Genomic DNA, 13,053 nt, shown 5'->3' with positions numbered 1-13,053 from the left:
TATGATCCGCTGTGCCCGGCCTATATTACTATGTTGTATGCTGCAGAACCTCTTTTGGAAACAAACTGGGATATAAATAATACTCAAGTGCGACTTTCAGGAACTTATTCTTCATAGTAAGACAATGCTATTCAAACTTACTGTGTTTCATAAGAAGGGGTAGTACTGGCTCTACATTTATTTTTGCTTTTCCATTCTGAGGATGGGAGGGAGAGGGATCCACAATAAATTTTGAGTACCATTGTGTTTGTACAATAATAGCTGATTAGCCTAATTCCTTTCAGAAGGGAAATCAGCATGCATGAGATCATTTCTTGCCACGTAAATTAAAATTCTCAATTCGTGAGTTTGGCTCTTTAAGAGAAACCAGACCTACTTGACTGCAGTCGTCCTAGCTGGCCATAAGACAGGAAGTAAAGGTCCAGGCGCGGTGGCTCACACCTGTAATCCCAACACTCTGGGAGGCTGAGACGGGCGGATCACAAGGTCAGGAGAACGAGACCATCCTGGCTAACAGGGTGAAACCCTGTCTCTACTAAAAATCCAAAAGACTTAGCCAGGCATGGTGGCGGGCACCTGTAGTCCCAGCTACTCAGGAGACTGAGGCAGGAGAATGAACCCAGGAGGCAGAGCTTGCAGTGAGCCGAGATCGCCCCACTGTGCTCCAGCCTGGGCAAAAGAGCGAGACTCCATCTCAAAAAAAAAAAAAAAAAAAAAAAAGGACAGGAAGTAAACAGGTAACAGGCAGATGTTAAAAGCTTTGCTTCATTCTTGTGTTGAGAGGACCTTTTTGATTTTGTCTCCCTCTCCCCAGGTAAATAATCCCAGCATCCTTGTGTTTTCATTGATGTAAGATTTAAAAACTTGCGGCAGGAGTTTTTTGTTTTGTTTTGTTTCTTTTAGGTGGAGTTTCACTCTTGTTGCCCAGACTGGAGTGCAGTGACACTATCTTGGTTCACCGCAACCTCTGCCTCCCAGGTTCCAGCAATTCTCCTGCCTCAGCCTCCCCAGTAGCTGGCATTACAGGCATGCGCCGCCACTCCTGGCTAATTTTTTATTTTTAGTAGAGACGGGGTTTCTCCATGTTGGTCAGGCTGGTCTCAAACTCCCGACCTCAAGTAATCCACCCGCCTTGGCCTCCCAAAGTTCTGGGATTACAGGCATGAGCCACCAAGCCTGGCCCGTGGCAGGAGTTTAAAAGTTAAAGTGTACTTTATTTGTTTATTTTATTTTATTTTTTTTGAGATGGAGTCTGGCTCTGTTGCCCAATCTCAACTCACTGCAAGCTCCGCCTCCTGGGTTGTCGCCGTTCTCCCGCCTCAGCCTCCCAAGTAGCTGGGACTACAGTTGCCCGCCACCATGCCCGGCTAATTTTTTGTATTATTTTAGTAGAGACGGGGTTTCACCATGTTAGCCAGGATGGTCTTGATCTCCTGACCTCGTTATCCGCCTGCCTTGGCCTCCCAAAGTGCTGGGATTACAGATGTGAGCCACTGTGCCCGGCCACAAGTATCTATTTCTACCAAACACAGTTCAGTTCTCTGAGAAAGATTTCGCAGTAACATGTAACATGGAACAGAAAGGTGCAGAATGTAGCCACTTTTTTGTGACTATTGCCATTGGAAAAAGTTTTTTTTTGAAGATGGAGTTTCACTCTTCTCACCCAGGCTGGAGTGCAGAGATGTAATCTCGGCTCACCGCAACCTCTGCCTCCCAGGTTCAAGCGATTCTCCTGCCTTAGCCTCCCATTTAGCTAGGACTACAGGTATGCACCACCACACCAGGGTATTGTTGTGTATTTTTAGTAGAGCTGGGCTTTCACCGTGTTGGCCAGGCTGGTCTTGAACTCCTGACCTCAGGTGATCTGCCCGCCTTGGCCTTCCAAAGTGCTGGTATTACAGGTGTGAGCCACTGTGCCTGCCCGGAAAAACTTTATTTTGACATAATTTCATACTTACACAGTTTCAAGAGTAGTATAAAGAATTCCTATGCCATGCTCAGTGGCTCATGCCTAAAATCTCAGCACTTTGGGAGACCAAGGTGGGTGGATCATGAGGTCAGGAGTTTGAGACCAGTCTGGCCAACATAGTGAAACCCCGTCTCTACTAAAAATAGAAAAATTAGCTGAGCATGGTAGTATGCTCCTGTAATCCCAGCTACTCAGGAGTCCTTATTTTATAAATGGAGAAACTGAAGCATAAAATCACATAGCTCACTTTTTATCACACAACAAGTGAATGGTGGAAACACAGGCTTCCTTCCAGGACACTGCTACTTCCTCTGTCCTGTTGCTTAAAAACTGCACTGCTGCCGGGCACAGTGGTGCATGCCTGTAGCCCAAGCTACTGAGGAGGCTGAGGCGGGAGGATCATTGGAGCTAAGGATTATTAATAGAATCTAGCCTTGACAACATAGTGAGACCCTGTCTCTAAAACAAAATAAAGGTCTTTAGCAGTTAGCCTATTTCACAGCATACATTTCTGATCTCTATGCATAACTAATTCAGGAAATAGATAATATTGTTATTTAAAATTTGTTTCTTATATGCTAATATTTTTCACTCCCTGCTAATATCTTTCACTTGTCTTCTACTCTTAGCCCCCATTCACTGGGGAGAATAGAAAGAAAACAACTGACAACATCCTCAAATGTAAACTCAATTTGCTCAATTTGCCTCCCTACCTCACACAAGAAGCCAGAGATCTGCTTAAAAAGGTAAGGTTCTTAAATGGTCACCAACACTATAAGATTCAATGACTAGGATTTAACTAGATAGAATTTAATGTATATTTTGAATAATACATATTGAACAAAAAAAGTCTTCAGTTTTTGAAGGCGAAGTACAGATTTATCTAACGACTTTCTTTTCATATTGGTTTTTATAATTCTTTTTTTTTTTTTTTGTGACAGAGTCTCGCTCTGTCACCCAGGCTGGAGTGCAATGGCGCGATCTTGGCTCACTGCAACCTCAGCCCCCGGGTTCAAGCGATTCTCCTGCCTCAGCCTCTCGAGTAGCCGGGAATACAGGCGCCCGCCAGCACGCCTGGCTAATTTTTGTATTTTTAATAGAGACAGGGTTCCACCATGTTGGTCAGGCTGGTCTGGAATTCCTGACCGCAGGTGATCCACCTGCCTTGGCCTCCCAAAGTGCTGGCATTAGAGACCCTTAAACAATTACTCAGTAGTAATTAGTAAACTATATTTTCTTTTCTTTCTGAGATGGAGTCTTGCACTGTCATCCAGGCTGGAGAGGCTGGAGTGCAATGGCATGATCTTGGCTCACTGCAACCTCCGCCTCCCAGGTTCCAGTGATTGTCTTGCCTCAGTCTCCCTAGTAACTGGGATTACAGGTGTGCACCACTATGCCGGGCTAATTTTTGTATTTTTAGTAGAGAAGGGGTTTCACCATGTTGGCCAGGCTGGTCTCGAACTCCCAACCTCAGGTGAACCACCTGCCTCAGCCTCCCAAAGTGCTGGGATTACGGGCATGAGCCACCGTGCCCGGCCAATAAACTATATTTTCTCAAGGCAAAGTAGACAAGCAAAGTCTAAAAAGGAAAGAAATCAGTTTGACTAAGGTTCTTTATCCAGGCTGTTTTTTCCTCTTTCAAGCTGCTTCTCGTCTGGGAGCTGGGCCTGGGGACGCTGGAGAAGTTCAAGTAGGGATTGGCATGTTTGGTGTTTTGTGGGGAAGATAGTGCTAGTTTTATGTATTTCTCAGGGTTATATGTAGTTGCTTATAAGTTTAGCTTATTTTGTGACTTGTAACTTCAAAAAGGTGATTAATTTATCAATCCAGCAAAGTCTATTCCCCTCAACTTTTCTTTCTGCTTTTTTTTCCCCTAGGCTCATCCATTCTTTAGACACATTAACTGGGAAGAACTTCTGGCTGGAAAGGTGGAGCCCCCCCTTTAAACCTCTGTTGGTAAGTATACATGAAAGCATATAATTGGGTGCAGGGGCTCATGCCTATAATCCCAAAACTTTAAAGGGCCGAGGTGGGAGGATTGTTTGAAGCCAGGAGTTCAAGACCAGCATGGGCAACATAACAAGACTCCATCTCTAGGAAACATTTAAAAGTTAGCTGGGCCGGGCGCGGTGGCTCACGCCTGTAATCCCAGCACTTTGGAAGGCCGAGGCGGGCAGATCACGAGGTCAGGAGATCAAGACCATCCTGGCAAACACTGTGAAACCCAGTCTTTATTAAAAATACAAAAAACTAGGCCGGGCGCGGTGGCTCACGCCTGTAATCCCAGCACTTTGGGAGGCCGAGGCGGGCGGATCACAAGGTCAGGAGATCGAGACCACGGTGAAACCCCGTCTCTACTAAAAATACAAAAAATTAGCCGGGCGCGGTGGCGGGCGCCTGTAGTCCCAGCTACTCAGGAGGCTGAGGCAGGAGAATGGCGGGAACCCGGGAGGCGGAGCTTGCAGTGAGCCGAGATCGCGCCACTGCACTCCAGCCTGGGCAACAGCGTGAGACTCCGTCTCAAAAAAAAAAAAACAAAAAACAAAAAAAAAAACTAGCCGGGCGAGGTGGCAGGCGCCTGTAGTCCCAGCTACTCGGGAGACTGAGGCAGGAGAATGGCACGAACCCGCGAGGCGGAGCTTGCAGTGAGCGGAGATCCGGCCACCGCACTCCAGCCTGGGCGACAGAGCGAGACTCCGTCTCAAAAAAAATAGTTAGCTGGGTGTGGTGGTATGTGCCTGTGAGTCCCAGCTACTTGAGAGGCTGAGGCAGGAGGATCCCTTGAGACTTTTTTAGAATAAGAAAAATCGCCGCCGAGCGCGGTGGCTCACGCCTGTAATCCCGGCACTTTGAGAGGCCGAGGCGGGCGGATCACGAGGTCAGGAGATCCAGACCATCCTGGCTAACACGGTGAAACCCCGAATCTACTACAAATACAAAAATTTAGCCGGGTGTGGTGGCGGGCGCCTGTAGTCCCAGCTACTCAGGAGACTGAGGCAGGAGAAAGGCGTGAACCCGGGAGGCGGAGCTTGCAGTGAGCGGAGATCCGGCCACTGCACTCCAGCCTGGGCTGCAGAGCGAGACTCCGTCTCAAAAAAAAAAAAAAAAAAAGAGAAAAATCTCAGAACAGACAGAAACATTATTTTTATTAGCAGTTCAGAGATCTTTGGTTTATCATCTTTGTTTTTCAGCATCTTTGTTTTTATTTTTTATTTATTTTATTTTATTTTGAGACGGGGTCTCACTCTGTCACCCAGGAACCCAGCATGGAGTGCAGTAGCATGATCACAGTTCAACGCAGCCTTGACCTCCCCAGAATCAGGTGATTCTCTCACCTCAGCTTCCCGAATAGCTGCGACTACAGACACGTGTCACCACGCCTGGCTAATTTTTTGCAGAAGCAGGGTTTCACCATGTCACCCAGGCTGGTCTCGAACTCCTGGACTCAAGTGATCCACCCACCTCAGCCTGTCAAAGTGCTGGGATTACAGGTGTGAGCTTCTGCACCCAGCCAAGCATCTTTTATTTTTGTACTGTTTTTTAAAGAACTAAAGCCAGTGGCAGTTGACTGTATGAGCTATTTTTAAGTCAATTTCCTAAGACAATTAAATATTTCAGGTAGTTGGGACTTTTCTTTTTTTGGCTTATTTTATTTTGCTTAATTTAACCATTTTAAATATGATTTTCTGGGAATTTTTTCTTCAAACTATAGAATATATGTGCATTCATTTGCTAGGCTTGCTGCAACAAAGTACCGCAAACCGGGTGGCTGAGACAACAGAAATTTATTATCTCATAGATCTGGAGACTAGAAGTTCTACATCATGTTGTTAGAGCTGGTTTCTTTGATGACTGTGAGGAACTGTATGTTCCATGCCTCTCCCCTGGCTTCTGGTGGTTTGCTGTAATCTCTGTCATTCTTTGGCTTGTAGGTGCATCACCTGGATCTCTGCCTTCATGTTCACATGATGTTCTACCTGTGTGCATATCTGTGGCCAAATTTCCCCTGTTGATAAGGATACCAGGCATACTGGATTAGGGTTCCTCTCTACTCCAGTAGAACCTCATCTTCACTAATTATGTCTGCAATAACCCTTTCCAAATAAGGTCACATTCTGAGGAGCTAGAGGTTAGAATTTCAACATACGAAATTTTTTGGGGGGTGGGTAAGGCACACGCTTCAACTCATAGCAATATGTTCATGAGTAAATGAGTTAGTGTGTTATTGTCTTTCTCCCACCTCAGAATCTGAGAAAATACAGTTTCTTTTTCCATTCCTTGGGATGTAGGTAGAGAAAGAGGATGATGATGATGGTGATTATTTTTTGGTCATGGAGCATAATGTGACCCACTTTAAAAAACAACAGACAATTGTAAGGAGGAGAACTGTCATACACCTACCGCCCAGCGTAAAAAATGATTAGGTCATCTTGTTTAAACATAACTGCCATCCCAGCATCACACCTCAGAAGTTGACAGGTTGCCCGGTTTTTTTTTTTGTTTTGTTTTCTTTTTTTGAGATAGGATATTTCTCTGTTACCCAGGCTGGAGTGCAGTGGCATGATCATGGCTCATGGCAGCCTCAAGCTCCCAGGCTCAAGGGATCCTCCGGTATAGCTGGGACCACAGGGGTGTATCACCACACCCAGCTAGTTTTTTGAATTTTTCTAGAGATGAGGTTTCCCTGTGTTGCCCCACCTAATTTTGTTGTTGTTGTTCCATTCTTTTTTTTTTCTCGTCCTGTTTGTGAGGATTTAATCAAGGTCTGTATATAACTTGGTTACTATGTCTCTTAGGTCTCTTGTCATTTACAGATTCCCCTTGTGATTTACTGACGAAACCGGGTCATTTGTCTTGTAGAATCCTCAAATTTTGATTTTGCTGATATTATCCCCATAGTTTCACTGACCATGTTCATGTGTTACCTGAATTTCCAAAAACTGGTAGTTAAATTTAGGTGGTTGATCTGATTCAGATTAAACTCTCAGTATTACATGCTTTGATCAGGAGGCATAATGTGTAGTTGTGTGTGTGTGTGTTTGTGATGTTAGTGGTCACTGATCATTGCCTGTGTCAGCATTTCACTACCAGGATAATTTGGCAATGTCCAGAGACACACTGATTGTCACAGTGTGGGGGAGGGAATGCCACAGGTACCTTCAGGGGTAAGAGTCAACACAGCACAGCCCCCTACAGCAAAGTATTAATAGGCCTAAAAAGTCAGCAGCACTGAGGTTGAGTAACTCTGGCCTACTTTTATAATTTCATCAGGTGTTTGTGAAATGGTCTTATTCTAACTGTTATTTCTTCTTTCTTTGTTAGCTGGAATTCTTTCATAAAGAGAAAGTGTTTGATCAGTTAGTTACTCAAGATATGGTTCATACAGGAAAGGCAGGATGTATGTTTGATTCTTTCCTAGTTTTCAAAATAATTAGTTCCCTAGCATCTCCCAAAATTGACCAATGAACTTTGTGTGTGTGATTTTTTCTTTTTTAGTACATTATAAACTTACACGTTTTAACATATTTGTGTTTCATTTCATTGCAGTTGTTTTTATTTTATTTTTATTTATTCATTTATTGTTTTGAGGCAGGGTCTTCCTCTGTCACCCAAGCCGTAGTGCAGTGGTGTAATCTCTGCCCGCTGCAGCCTTGATTCCCGGCCTCAGCAATCCTCCCACCTCAGCCTCTTAGTAGCGGGGACCACAGGTACACCACCATGCCCAGCTAATGTTTGTGTTTCTGGGAGAGACGGGGTTTTGCCGTGTTCACCAGGCTGGTCTTCAACTCCTGAGCTCAAAAGCAGTCCGCCTGCCTCTGCCTCCCAAAGTGCTGGGATGATGGGTGTGAGCCCCCGCACTGGCAGTTGTCTTTATTGATGCTCAGTTTTTCCCTTCGTTGAATGCTGGCTGCAGTGAACGCTGGGTGCGTCTTCATGTTGGTTTCTGAGTCTTTTGACATGAGCACATGGGCCGGTGTTGTACCAGAGAGCAAAATAAGGAAACTGGTGTTCTGTGCTTATCTCGTGCATTTCCCCACACCTGGAATCATCCATTCCTCCAGGGAGTGCGGTTCACAGTCTGGGCTCTGGGAGAATTATAAGGTCAGTGTGGTCACCTTTTAGTATGAAGTCAGATATTCTAAACTATTATTTACTTCCTACATTTGACCCAAGAGTCTAACCAGATATTTTGGGAAAGAGAGAAGGAATTAAATAAATCAATCTCATGGTTAGCACTGAAGTGATAACTACACTTTCACAGGGAAATATAACTTATAACCCATGCAGAATAGAGAATTATTTTTGTTCCTTTAGATTTCTAAAGGAATGAAATAATCTGTGGGAAGAAACTTTAACTGGAGCATCTTACCAGTTAAACACATGAATTAAAAAATTTGTTTTAACTCTGCTTCAGTAGTTTTTCAGGTTTATTACAAACCTGCAGTAGCCAACTGAACTAATTATCTCTACACAGGGATTTAGCCAGTGGACTAGGCACACTGAAGCTTTGTGAGAGGGGAAATTGGTATTCACATTTTTTCCAGCTTGTTTTGAGTTCCCTATATTCACTTTTTTTTTTTTAATTGAGACAGACTCTCACACTGTCGCCTGGGCTGGTGTGCAGTGGCACGATCTGTGCTTACTGCAACCTCTGCCTCTCAGGTTCAGGCAATTCTCCTGCCTCAGCCTGCCAAGTAGGTAGAATTACAGGCGCCCACCACCATTTTGTATTTTTAGTAGAGATGTGGTTTCGCTATATAGGCCAGGCTGGTCTCGAACTCCTGACCTTGTGATCTGCCCGCCTCAGCCTCCCAGAGTGCTGGGATTACAGGCATGAGCCACCATGTCCAGTTGATATATTCACATTTTTAATAGGAAGAACTGTATACTAAAATCTATTCGAGTGCATGTTTAAGATTTGAAGATGTAATTTGACTCAGTACTTTCCACCTGCATTTTTTCTTCATTCTGTGCCTGCTAAGACTATTCTAATACTTCATTGTAGTTAACCCCTGCGAAAAGAGCTCCCAGAGCTTACGGTGCATTTGATTGATGTCATATGGACTATTTATTATTTTCTAAATTATTTTGTTTGTATAAAGCAATCTGAAGAGGATGTAGGTCAGTTTGATTCCGAGTCTACACATCAGACACCTGTCGACAGCCCAGATGATTCAACTCTCAGTGAAAGTGCCAATCAGGTCTTTCCGGTAAGTGAAAGAATTTCCACGTAGTCATGGGAAATTGTAAGTATGAGGATGGGCTCTTGGATAAGAAAATTCAGTTTGCTTGCTTTGCAGTTCATGTAGGTAACCTGGCCCACTATTTTTTTTTTAAATAAGCCATGCTTTTGTAACTCATTGATACCTACAGAATTGATTTTCATAAGAAAACATTTTATTTTAGCAATTAGAGTGGGAAGGTACAATTTTTGGAGAGTATGATTCCCTTTTTTGGTTGGGCCACAGACTTAAAATGGTGTTTGGTTTAGCGTCTCAAGCAAAAATTAGTCATAGCAGTGGGGGAGAAAAACCTCACTAACTGCATGTATTTTATTCCTGAAACAGCTATAGATTTTTGGTACTTCTTTTTTTTTTGAGACAGGGTCTCACCTTGTAGCCCAGGTTGGGTGTAGTATATAGTGGTGTGATCACAGTTCTCTGCAGCCTTGACCTCCCAGGCTCAAGTGACCCACCCATTTCAGCCTCGTGAGTACCTGGACTACAGGTGTGTGCCACATCCAGCTAAGTTTTTATTATTTTGTAGAGACAGAGTCTCACTATTTTACTCCTGGACTCAAGCTGTCTTCCCGCCTCGGCTTCCCCAAGTGCCAAAATTATAGGGATGAGCCATCATTCCTGGCCCTATTTTTGGTACTCTTAACATAAGTAGGGGAATTTTTTTTTTTTTGATAGGGAGTCTCGCTCTGTCACCAGGCTGGAGTGCAGTGGCATGATCTCAGCCCACTGCAACCTCCGCCTCCTGGGTTCAAGTGATTCTCCTGCCTCAGCCTCCTGAGTAGCTGGGACTACAGGCACGCGCCACCACGCCTAGTTAATTTTTGTATTTTTAGTAGAGACGGGGGTTTCCCCATGTTGGCCAGGATGGTCTCAATTTCTTGACCTCGTGATCCTCCCACCTTGGCCTCCCAAAGTGCTGGGATTACAGGCATAAGCCACCACGCCCAGCCTATAGATTATTGTCTTTTAAGACTCTAGGTTTGGGGCAATTGGTTTCATAACAAGATTAACTGATAGCCTAACTGACCAAGTATATGGGGCAGGTAAGAGGAATAGTCTAAGACAAACCTTCATTTTTCAGCATGGATAGATGGATCAATCAACATTGGGAAGCTCTATTAGAATAAGTAAATTGATGGCATTACCAGAGGAATAGGGAATTTTTTTTGAAAGACCAAGTTTAGACAGATATCAATAATTTGGTCTTGGAAATACTGAGTCTTGGGGGTTCCTGGGAAACATACAGGTGAAGATATCCAGTTGGCAATTTGATATAAGGATCTGGAGATAGAAGATTTGATGTAAAAGCTGTGGCTTTGAATAACATTGCTCATTTATGCGTTTTCAGAACCTTTTTTGTAGATTCTTTGTAGACAGTGTTGTCTACAAATAGAAACAGCTTCTTCCTTTCTGATGCCTATGCCTTTTATTTCTTGCTTGATTGTATTAACTGTAACCGCCAATATGATGTTATTAATAGATTAAATGGGAATGGTGGCAGTAGACATCTATGCCGTGCTCCTGATTTTAAGGGGAATACATTCAACCGTTTACCATTAAGTATGTCAGCTCATTTGTTTGTTTCCTTTTTTTTTTTTGTGAGACGGAGTCTGACTCTTGTCGTCCAGGCTGGAGTGCAGTGGTGCCATCTCAGCTCAATGCAACCTTTGTAACCTTCGTCCCCAGGGTTCTAGCAATTCTCCTGCCTCAGCCTGCCAAGTAGCTGGGATTACAGGCAGCTGCCACCACGTCCTGCTAATTTTTTTGTATTTTTAGTAGAGACGGGTTTCTGCATGTTGGCCAGGCTGGTCTTGAACTCCTGACCTCAGGTGATCCACCCGCCTTGGCCTCCCAAAGTGCTGGGATTACAGGCGTGAGCCATTGTACCTGGGCTGTTTGTTTCTTTTTCTTTTCTTTTTTTTTTTTTTTGAGATGGAGTCTCACTCTGTCATCCAGGCTAGAGTGCATTGGTGTGATCTTGGCTCACTGCAATTTCCACATCCCTGTTTCAAGCGATTCTCCTGCCTCAGCCTCCCCAGTAGCTGGGATTACAGGTGTCTGCAAGCACACCTGGCTAATTTTGTATTTTTAGTAGAGATGGGGTTTCGCCCTGTTGGCCAGGCTGGCTGGTCTGGAACTCCTGAACTTGTGATCTGCCTGCTTTGGCCTCCCAAAGTGCTGGAATTACAGGCATGAGCCCCGCGCCCAGCCACGCCTGAGTTTTTAAAAAGACCCGGGTGTTTATCTGGGATGTGAGTCCCTGTTTCCTTTTACTGTTTTTAACGTGACTGCTAAAAATTTTAAACTACACATATGGCTCACGTTATATTTCCACTGGACCTCGCTGCTCTGAACTAACAGATGAGGACCATAACACTGGCTTTAAAAATCATGTAATATGGCCCGGCACAAGCCTGTAAACCCAGGAATTTAGGGGAACTTGGCTGGGCACTGTGGCTCATGCCTGTAATCCCAGTACTTTGGAAGGCCGAGGCAGGCGGATCACTTGAGGTCAGGAGTTTGAAACCAGCCTGGCCAACATAGTGAAACCCCGTCTCTACTAAAAATGCAAAACAATTAGCAGGACCTGGTGGTGGACGCCTGTAATCCCAGCTACTTGGGAGGCTGAGGCAGGAGAATCGCCTGAACCTGGGAGGTGGAGATTGCAGGGATCCGAGATCACGCCACTGCACTCCAGCCTGGGCAACAGAGCAAGACTCCATCTCAAAATATAGAGAGATAGATAGATAGATAGATAGATAGATAGATAGATAGATAGATAAAGATAGATAAGATAGATTAGATAGATAGAAAGAAAGAAAAAAAGGGGAACTTGGAATGGGAGCCATGCGGGAGTAGTGCTGGGTATGAGGCCTGTGTATCTTGTTCCAGGGCTGTCTTGAGTCATGGTCCACCCATGTGGGCTGCTGTCATCTCATCAATGGCCAGGTTGTAGATTAACTGCCTTGAGGTCATCTCTGGAACTTAGCAGTTGGGTCTTCATGCCTCATGTGTTCCAAAATTAGACCCATGAATTTCTAAATAAGTGCATAATTATCTAAGCGAGCACTGTGCACAAGAATGTCTATCTGGTGGGAAGGGAAACAAAAAGCTTTATTTATTTATTTATTTTTGAGACAGAGTCTCACTCTGTTGCCCAGGCTGGATTGCAGCAGCGTGATCTCTGCTAATTTTTGTATATTTAGTAGAGATGGGGTTTCACCATGTTGGCCAGGCTGGTCTTGAACTCCTGGCCTCAAGTGATCCACCTGCCTCGGTCTCCCAAAGTGCTGGGATCACAGGCATGAGCCACCAGGCCCAGCCAACAAATAATTTTAAAGTTTGTTTCAAGGCTGAATGTAAGAAAGGAAAAAAGTTTCAAAATGCATTTTGAAGCTGAGCTACTTGGTTACAAATTGATGCTTTTATTTCTGTAGGATAGATTTCCCAAACAGACTGCTAGCTCAAATGCTATTTTCCAAATTGGCTTTAGCAATTTATATTCCCACCAGCATGTATGAGTGTCCTTTATTCATGCTTTCAGTATGAGGTATGATTACTCTTTTTATTTGTTTGTTTGAGACAGGGTTTCTTTCACTCTGTTACCCAGGCTGGAATGCAGTGGCGTGATCTCAGCTGACTGCAACCTCCACTTCCTGGCTCAAGTAATCCTCCAGCCTCAGCCTCCCAAGTAGCAGGGACCACAGGCATGAGCCAGCATGGCCAGCCCATTTTTGTATTTCTTGTAGAGACAGGTTTTCACCATGTTGTCCAGGCTGGTCTCGAACTCCTGAGCTCAAAGTTCTCTGCCTCCCTTGGCCTCCCAAAGTGCTGAGATTACAG

General features: G+C 44.4%; 1 long non-coding RNA gene across 6 annotated transcripts in view; it reads left to right on the top strand.

Moving 5' to 3' along the window:
- The window catches only part of LOC139359537 (uncharacterized), an 86,595-nt gene that overhangs the window by 57,265 nt on the left and 16,277 nt on the right, over nt 1–13,053 (top strand). For all 6 annotated transcript variants that reach the window (XR_011615580.1, XR_011615581.1, XR_011615584.1 and 3 more), the window contains 3 exons: nt 2,599–2,715; nt 3,847–3,925; nt 9,073–9,180. This is a non-coding gene — a long non-coding RNA (uncharacterized lncRNA). The remainder of the gene's footprint in view (nt 1–2,598; nt 2,716–3,846; nt 3,926–9,072; nt 9,181–13,053) is intronic.

The sequence above is a fragment of the Macaca nemestrina genome, chromosome 17 (assembly GCF_043159975.1).
Source record: "Macaca nemestrina isolate mMacNem1 chromosome 17, mMacNem.hap1, whole genome shotgun sequence".
NCBI lineage: Eukaryota > Metazoa > Chordata > Mammalia > Primates > Cercopithecidae > Macaca > Macaca nemestrina.
Note: the sequence above shows the minus strand (reverse complement) of the source record. Positions and strands in the feature narration are given on the sequence as shown.